The 8,656-nt window shown below is 48.4% G+C and overlaps 1 long non-coding RNA gene across 1 annotated transcript; it reads left to right on the top strand.

Moving 5' to 3' along the window:
• The first annotated feature begins 384 nt into the window (after positions 1-384).
• On the top strand, positions 385-6,813 carry LOC119871505. The gene is made up of 3 exons (XR_005358160.1): positions 385-517; positions 6,097-6,172; positions 6,682-6,813. It is a non-coding gene; the product is annotated as an uncharacterized LOC119871505 (long non-coding RNA).
• Positions 6,814-8,656: the final 1,843 nt, after the last annotated feature.

Below are 8,656 nucleotides of genomic sequence, written 5' to 3'. Positions count from 1 at the left end.
GGGCAGCCACCATCCCCGTTTCTGTGAGGAGTCCATCACAGCTGATATCTGTGGTGGCTCTTGTTTTGTCCCCAGGAGCCATCCACTTGCATCAAAGCCACACACTCTCCTCCTCCCCTCCTTGTGACCCTGTCGTATCCTTCTCCCCATCATAAGGTGATCAGCCCTTTATGCTTGTTGAGTTAGCTGCTGATCAGGAAGAAAGAGGGACTCTGAACCAACAGTCTCCTTTCAACAAGAAGATGACCTTATGTCCATTTCCACCTGGCAGGGGAGAGAGTTTGGCCTGGTGGAAGGCTCTCCAGGGTGCTTTGATGTACAGACTGCGATTTGAACCCCTAGGTCCTTCACTGATGGCTTTGTGACCTCGGGCAAGTGACCACCCCTCTGAGAGCCTCAGGTTTCTCATTGTGATCCCTGCCTCCAGTGGAGCTGGCACAGTGATGGGCAGGTGGCAGGAGCTCCTGCTCTGTAAAGCTCTGGCACCGCCACCTGCTCTGTTCCAGGGTTGCCTTGGGTAAGGGGTTGACATGTCTGGAGAGAAAATGTGAACGGGAAGGTGCTCCCGCCCTGCCTCTATTGTAATGGATGTAGATGAAATTAATGAAATTTAATTTCCCATTAAAATGAAAAACCCAGGATTTGTAGTTCCCAAATTTTAGTAAGCATAATAAGCACCTAAGGATTTTGCTAAGAGATGCAGATTCCTGGGTGCTGGCTCCAGAGATTCTGGATGTGGCCAGAAAATGCATTTTAAATAACCTCGGGTATCTCATGGATGTGGTGCCCAGAATCTGGGTGGTTCCTCGATTGCAGGCCTGGGCAGTCTAGTTGGGAGGTCACAAAGAGGGCCCACTATTCAAATTGAGAGTTTTCCATTCATATCACAATTTCTTCTTCAAAGAAGCATTGTCAATACTGGGTCTGCTTTTCTGCCTGACAAGGTAGAGCTCAGTTGCTCTTGCTGCCTTCAAACAGGGCAATAGCCTTTATTTAAATCCTGGCTCAAACTCTCATTGGAGTTTGTGGCCACTGGCTGGGCCAGTCCCCTCACCCAACTGATTGGGAAACTGAAGCCCAGAGCCAAAATGGCTTAAATGAGGAGAGCCAGCTTTGGATGCCCAGGTCAGAGGTGACCTAGGAAGAGCTGTGTCCACTGTGATCAGAGTGGGTAAACAGAAGCAGCACATAAAAGAGAGTAAAGTCAAGGTAGGGTGCTCCTGGGAGGGGAAAGGCATGTGTGAAGACCCCCAGGACCGAGGGCCCAGCCTGTCGGTGGGGCCCCGAGAGGCTGAGGGGGGCCGTGAGACATGGGGAGCAGATATGAAGCTGCTGAGCCCTGATGGGTGGCACAGTCTAGGTCAGGGAAGAGCTAACTACAGTGTGGTAGATGAGAAGTACGGGGTCAGCATGAGCATAGGATGGGAGGGAAGGAGAGAGGAAGGAAGAAAGGGGAGCATAACCAATCCTCCTTGAGGCCGCAGAAAGCAAGCCCAGAGATGGAGCAGGAGGACACAGAGAGAATCCTTATGGTGTTACTTGAGCTCCCAGATCCAGCTTGTTTCATGAGTTAGTAAATACCCACCCCACCTAGGGCTGCCAGAGAGGACACATTTGAGTTTCTGATGCACTGAATATTTTGTTTTTTTTATTTATTTTTTATTTTTATTTTTTAGCTAAGTATGTCCCATGCAGTATTTGAGAACTACCTGTACAGAAAATTAGTGGTTGTTTATCTAAAACTTACATTTAACCAGGCATCCTTTATTTTTATTGACTAAACCTGCAACCCTAACCTCAGCCATCCTTTGGCCTTAAGCCAGCCTGGTTGGATTTCTGAGTGTTGCAACTAAAGGAACCTCAATGAGAACAGTCAGTTGAGAAGTGACTCAACTTGCCCAGGGTCACAAGGCCAGCCAGCCAGTGAGCATCTGGATTAGAACACAGATCTGTGACTCAGAAACCTGTGATTACCCCTCTGAGAGCCTGGGGGATGGCAGAGAACAGATGATCTGAAGCTCATGCGACAGAATTGGGTCTGAACAGAATATGGATCAGGAAGGGGAGAGAAAAAGGGAACTGGTAGTCATAGTTTTGTTGACTGACAGAGGTGACCTTCATTTTTTATATTACATGCAGACTCATTCTTCAGTTATCTGTCAAGTACCTACCAGGTGCAGGGCACTGTGCTTGTTTCTCTGATACCTGCAGTGAGCCGATAGGATCACTGTTTAGCTTTCCCATTTTGCAGATGGGAGAGAGAGGCTCGCAGAGACCACGGGTCTGGGAGCCCCACGGAGCTGGGGTTTCCCAGGCGGCACCCCGCCAACCCACACAGAGGCCCGGCTGCTCTAGCAGTTGCTGTGTGTTGAAATCCAACTCCCCATCCCCTGTCTGAGCAAAGCAATGAAACTGAAATTGCGAGTAAATGTTCCATCTGTGTCTGCCCTTGGCAGGCATGCCTGTTGTGACATACCTGGTGTTTAATCCTGTCACCCTGTGCTCTGCATCTGGCCACAGGCCTCCTTGCACGTCCCCAGTGTGGTACCCAGCCACGTCTCCTTTCTGTGTAGTGGGATGGAGGCTGCTGAGGAAGGGGGACAGAAGCTCAGGGCCTCACTGGTGCCGGAAGTTGGATCCAGGCCTCTGGTGCCATAGTAACAGTTACTATAGAAACACAAAGGCTACACTCAGCAGGACTACAGGGATCTGTGCAGGGTTTTCATAGACTGACGCCAGCGGAGAGGGGCATCTGGGAGGTGGTTAGAGACCTCCCTACACACACTGCAGAGCAAGGGCCAAGTCTTGTCTTGGGGCTGCCTCACCTGTGTCTCCATCTTCCTCTCCTGCCACTTCTCTCTCATCTCCTCTCCTTCTGCCATGAAGTCTATAGTTGCGGTGGCTCAGGCTGCTGTTTTCTCCACCTGGAACACCCATTCTGGCTTTCTCACTTGGCAAATTCCTACTTACCCTCCAGGCCTCATCTTGATGCTTTCTTTTGTTCTACAAATATTTATTGAGTGTCTGCTAAGTACAGGACACTGTTCTGGCCACTGAGGAGTGAGGCAGGCAAGGGCCCTGCTGCCTGGAGAGATACATGTATGTAGAGAGACACAGGCATGCAGGAAGCATGCAAGTAAATGAACAAGATGTTCATTTGGTGATGTTCAGATGGTGCTAGGGAGAGAGCAAGGAAGGGTGATGAGGCAGTCGGATGGTACTGGTTTATGGGGATTGGAGGCCAGGGAAGATGAATAGGGATTAGTATTTGTCCTCCCTGAGCCCTCTGGTTCTCCTCACCTGCCTAATCTGGCCCCTGAATCACAGCACTGATACAGTGTCCCTGCCTGTCTCCCACTTCCAAAAGTGCCTTTTCCTTGAAGGCAGGAGCAAAGTCTCGTTTGTCTCTGTGTCCCCAGTGTCTGGTACATAGCAGGGACTTGATAAGGCACACACAGTTACTGAGTATGGAGTATGTGACCATGGGTTGGGCAATGTCACAGATAGGTCTCACGTCCCCTTTATATTGATTCCATGACATGAGTGCGATTTGATCACATTTAATCACTGTAGAGATTCAGGAACCGAGCTCAGCCAGGTTTAGTAATCAGCTTCACGGCCACCAGCTAGGGCATAGTAGGGCTGAGATTCAAAGCTGGTCTGCCCCCGCATGCTCCTTTTGTGCAACATGGTAAACTTTACGGAGCTATAATTCACATGCCACACAATCTGCCTTTTGAAAGCATACCAGTTAATGGTTTTTAGTTTATTCACAGACTTGTGCAAACATCAGAACAGCTGAGGTTAGAACATTAGCCCAGAACACAACTGAACTCCTCCAGGCAAGGCCCGGAACCTCAGCCTCGTAGAAGTTCAGAAGTTGGCCGCCGTTATAAATTTCGAGCTGAGGAGTTCTGTGTGGGCTAGCTGCCTTTCTCTTGGCATATCAATAATGAGCTTTGGCTTATTGGCATTTTCAATGTATACGCTCTGCCTCTCTGAATTAAGACCCCTATTCTCCACTGGAAATCTCAAAACAACCTACAGACAAATAAGTCGAATTCCAGAAGGGCCTCCAGAGGGCTTTCCTAGCTGAAACACGGGGCATGTGGTCCATGCAGCCACTCAGAATGTCTGGAATTCACCAGGCCCTGAGTTTTTAAAGCCTGAGACTTTCTGGAAGCCTGACTTTGTGGCATGTGCTGGCACAGAAGGGGCTTCAGCCAGGGGGAACTGGGGACTCTGAACCCTGGGACCGCTCTCTGCCCTGTCCTTCCTGAGGAGCCCGTAGTGTTCAGTTTAGCCTATATATCCAGTTCACTTAGCCCCAGAACCAGTGAGTAGAGTAGATGATCCGTTTATCCTTTTCCCAGTGGGAAGGGTTCCATTATCCCACATTTTCACATCCTTCTCACACCAGCCCTTTAGCTAACCACGAGTGCCTGAATTTCACCTCTGCAGATGTAGTTATGAAAGTACTGAAGGGGAATGGGTATAACTTTTACCCCAGCCTGGTACACAAAAGAGGTCACTTGTCTTTTCACCACCCCCATCAAAGCCTCAGTCTCCCAGTTTAGCAGAGTGTTCAGAATCTCTCTCCTGGCCCCATTCCTCCCTCAGAACTCCCATTTTTCATCAGTCTCTGGAGGTCAGGCCACAGCCCTAGATAGGTGAAGTGAGCTCTGGAGAACCTCATCAGTTCTTGCATTCTCTTGCTCATGCAGCTCTGCATCTGTCCACACTCGGAAATAGGAACCAAACTTGGCCAGTTGAAGCAGAAGAATATTTCCTTCTTATTTTTTTTAAGATTTTATTTATTTATTTGACAGAGAGAGAACATGTGCACAAGCAGGGGAAAGCAGCAGGCAGAGCGAGAGGGAGAAGCAAGCTCCCTGCTGAGCAGGGTCCCTACCTCAGGACCCCGGGATCATGACCTGAGCCAAAGGCAGACACTTGACCAACTGAGCCATCCAGGCACCCGGCAGAAATATATTTCTTAAAGGTTGTTTGTTGGGTAGCTTTGAGAGTTGTTTGGCGGGCCAGACACTCAGGCTTAGATATCAGTCAGCTAGAACAATTTCCCAAACTATACAACTGTTCTGCTGGGCATAGACACTGCCTCCAGCACCACCCACACTAGTGAGGCTGGACCCTGGAAATGGGAGCTGATGCTACATCTGGAAACCTGATTCAGCTCATGGCCACCATCCTTGCTGGAATGGATTCCACACAATCCCTGCTTCCCAATAGTGGCCCCGTTCCCATCCTGAAAGGGTATGGTGGTAGGAGAAGCTTACATGCTGTCTCTCTAACTACAAAGGAGGCTGGAAAGTGAATTTTGACTTCTATAGTGGGAGGTGGGCTCTGCCCACCAGGTAGACTCATGAAGTGGAGAATTCTCCCCAAAATGAGCAACCCAAACAAATAACCATTTACCAGTGGATTCTAGGCAAATTTTCCCATCTCTGCCCTGTACCTCTGTACCATGGGATTTAGAGAGGGACAGCCATTGGCCCCCAAATGAATCCTTCTTCCCCATTCCCCCAAGACAATGGGTGTCTGCTTGCCTGGCATTTCTATAACTAAGATGAGCCACAGAATAAAGAAGCCTGCTCCAAGATGACCATAAACCCACATGGACCCAAGTAGGAAGAGCTATTCCCCAAAGGCAATCAGGACACTTCTTCCAAAAAAGGGGATTCTAGGCGGGAAAAAAAACTCATGTTCACCACAGCTGGGAAATTGCAGAGGATTTTATCTAATTAATTTACACTTAATTTTAATATATAGAAACCTAAGTAAGTCCCCAAAATGGAATTTCTGGGTCAGAGATCATGTGTATTTTAAATTTGAACAGACATTGCCAATATTTCCAGAAAGCTTCATAGCTTCTCATCCCTTCCAGTAATGCATGAGAGTGTCTTTTTCCTGTTCTTCCCAGCCCTTAAGATTTTCTTTTTGCCAAGCTGAGAAAAGTGATGTATGCTTGCTGTATTCTGCATATTCATTCCAGTGACAGCATCTGTGTGTCTCTGCACTTTTGTATTTGTTATATACCTCATTTCCCCACCTGAATGTCCTTTTTCTTCTTCCCAGCCTGGTGAGCTCCTACTTGGCTTTCAGAACCCAGCCACAAGGTCCTGTACTTGGGAGGTTTCCCTAATCCTCCAGAGTAAGCTTGCCTTCCTCCCTACCACCTGCTCTCTCTCTCTCTGTCTCTCTCTCTCTCTCTGTCTCTGTCTCTCTCTCTGTAGTCCCCCTGCCAGCCCCATCACGAGGCACAAACAGGATTTGGGTCTCTGGAAGTCTTTACCATAGGACTGCTAGAAGGGGAGGAACATGTCACAATAGGCTCTTAGAAGGGGAGGAACATGTCACAATCTTCTCTGGGGCCCCTCTGCCAGAACTGTGCCTGGTCCAGAGCAGTGGCCTGGAATGTTCATTTATTAAATGCCATTATAACAAAGCTTTTCCACAAATGTTTGTACAATAAGGCAAGGAGTTGGTGAAAGGAGACTGGTGCTTGTAGCTTTCCAGGCAGGGTGAGCTAGAAGGAATGTGCAATTACAGAATCAGTGGGCAAAGCATCCTGGGGCCAGAGGGACCCTGGGGGCACCGTGTAGGTCTTGATCAGTTGAGAATTCCTGCGATTCTGACATTCTCTGTTCTTCCTGGACTCAGGCATCCAAGGTCACCTCATTATGGCCCTGTGTGAAGACATCACCCCAAAGGGGACATCGTTTTGGAACATCTGATCAGCTTTCTGAGTCAGATCCACTAGCTCGTAAAATCCAATAAATGTCAAAAATCTGTCAGGCCCATTAACCTCTGGAGGTCTATTAAAAGACTGATTTCGCTAAGGAGATTCTGTTTCTGTCACACAGATGCCAAGGTAGCCAATTTGACAAACCCCTGAGTTTTGGAAGTTAGGAAGGGGGCAGATTTTAAACGGAATAACCAATCTCTCTTAGTTTTGTCTTAAGACCCTGTCATTTCTTCCACACTGGTCCATACAGAGCATCTGCTAATTTGACCAGCCCTGTTGTTGGTATGTGGGTGGGGGCCTGCTCCAGAAAACATTCCAGAACCTCTTTTCCAGGCTCCAAGAAAATGACCCCAGTCCCTCCCTACTTAATAACCTGTGCTCATCTCTGTTTTATCCCTTATACCACTGAAACATAGTTTGCTGCGTGTGGGTCCCTTCTACTAGATCATGAGCACCTCAAGGACAGTGTTTGTAGGGATTCCCTTTGATAGGAGGTGAGGTAAAACCTGAACCCAAATTACTTTAGCAAAAAAGGAAATTTGGTTGACACACCTGTCACAAGTCCTTTCCATATGTGGCAGGAGGTCCACTGGCAGATTCTATGCGATGGCAAGCCTGCATCCGGCAGCTCCAGACATCCTGCTGCCAACTCAACAGCCCCATGGCAAACAGCCTTTCTTTCCCAGGAGAACCAGCCAGTCTCCTAGGCCAATTCCCACTGGTGCACTGTGGGTCTACTTGCCAATCCCAGGGCATTCTTCTAGCAAAGCGGTTACTGTGTTGTGATGTCATTAGTGCTTTATTTGATTGCTGTCCAGAACTATGAATTCCTTGGTAGGTGGAACCAACTTCACCTTTCCTGTGCCTAGTGTAAGGCCTGGCTCACAATAAGTGCTTCCTGAACGTGTTTAGGATGAATAAATGAGTGAATGAATGAAACTGACATTGTTAAAGGGCTTCAGTGTATTAGGCTCTGTGGAAATCCATCTGTTAGACATTCAAAAATATTCCCTGCCTCCCATGCTTTTTTTGTGAGGAGGCCTTCAATGTCCACATCAAGAGATAGTGTCTTTGCCTTCCCCTTCAATCCTTCGGGCTGGCACCTGTTATGGTCACTAGGATGAGAGGGAGGTGACACTGGTTAACTTCTGGACCTTTAGAGAGCTGTAGCTTCTGTCTTCGGCTTTTGGAACACCCCTCGCTGCCATGCTATGAGGAAGCATAGGCAGCCCTGGGGAGAGGCACATGGAGGGGGGAACCAGAATTCCCACCCAACAACCCTACAGAGTTCCTAGCTGGTGGTCAGAGCTAATTGCCAGTCATTGCAAGCGGGGCCACTTTGGACCTTCGAGCCATCTCTGGGCCTCGGGTGGTACCATGTTAAGCAAAAGAACCACCTTGTCAACCTAATCGGGAAACATTAACAGTAATAACAACAACAACAACAATAAAAATAAAATTTTAATCCTCACATCATTCTCATGGAAATAGAGGCTTAAAGGCTCAGAGCCCTTAAATAAATAGCTTCCCTAAAATCACCTGGTCCTTAGACAGTAGAGCATCAGACCTGCAGCCAGGATGTGCTCAGGGAAACTGATTAGGCCAGCACAGAATATGGAAACCAGTAATAGGAAGGCAAACTATTTGCCAAAATCACAGAAATGCATTTCAGAGCCAGGCAGTGGATTTGGTTAGACTCCCTTTGAGGGCTTTGGCATAGGAGCTAGGTGTGAGGACACATGGCTACAGGGCCAGGGATGTAGGCTGCTGTGATTTACAGGGAGGGAGTGGTGTGGGCTGTGGTGGCCAGGAGGGCACATGCGCAACAAAAAAGACAGTCCCGCCTATTGCTGCTAGGTGTGTAGCTTGGCCCAGGACCACTGGATCCTT

This window comes from Canis lupus, chromosome 4, assembly GCF_011100685.1.
Source record: "Canis lupus familiaris isolate Mischka breed German Shepherd chromosome 4, alternate assembly UU_Cfam_GSD_1.0, whole genome shotgun sequence".
Classification (NCBI taxonomy): Eukaryota; Metazoa; Chordata; class Mammalia; order Carnivora; family Canidae; genus Canis; species Canis lupus.
The sequence above is the reverse complement of the archived record's forward strand: the minus strand, read 5'-3'. Positions and strand labels throughout refer to the sequence as shown.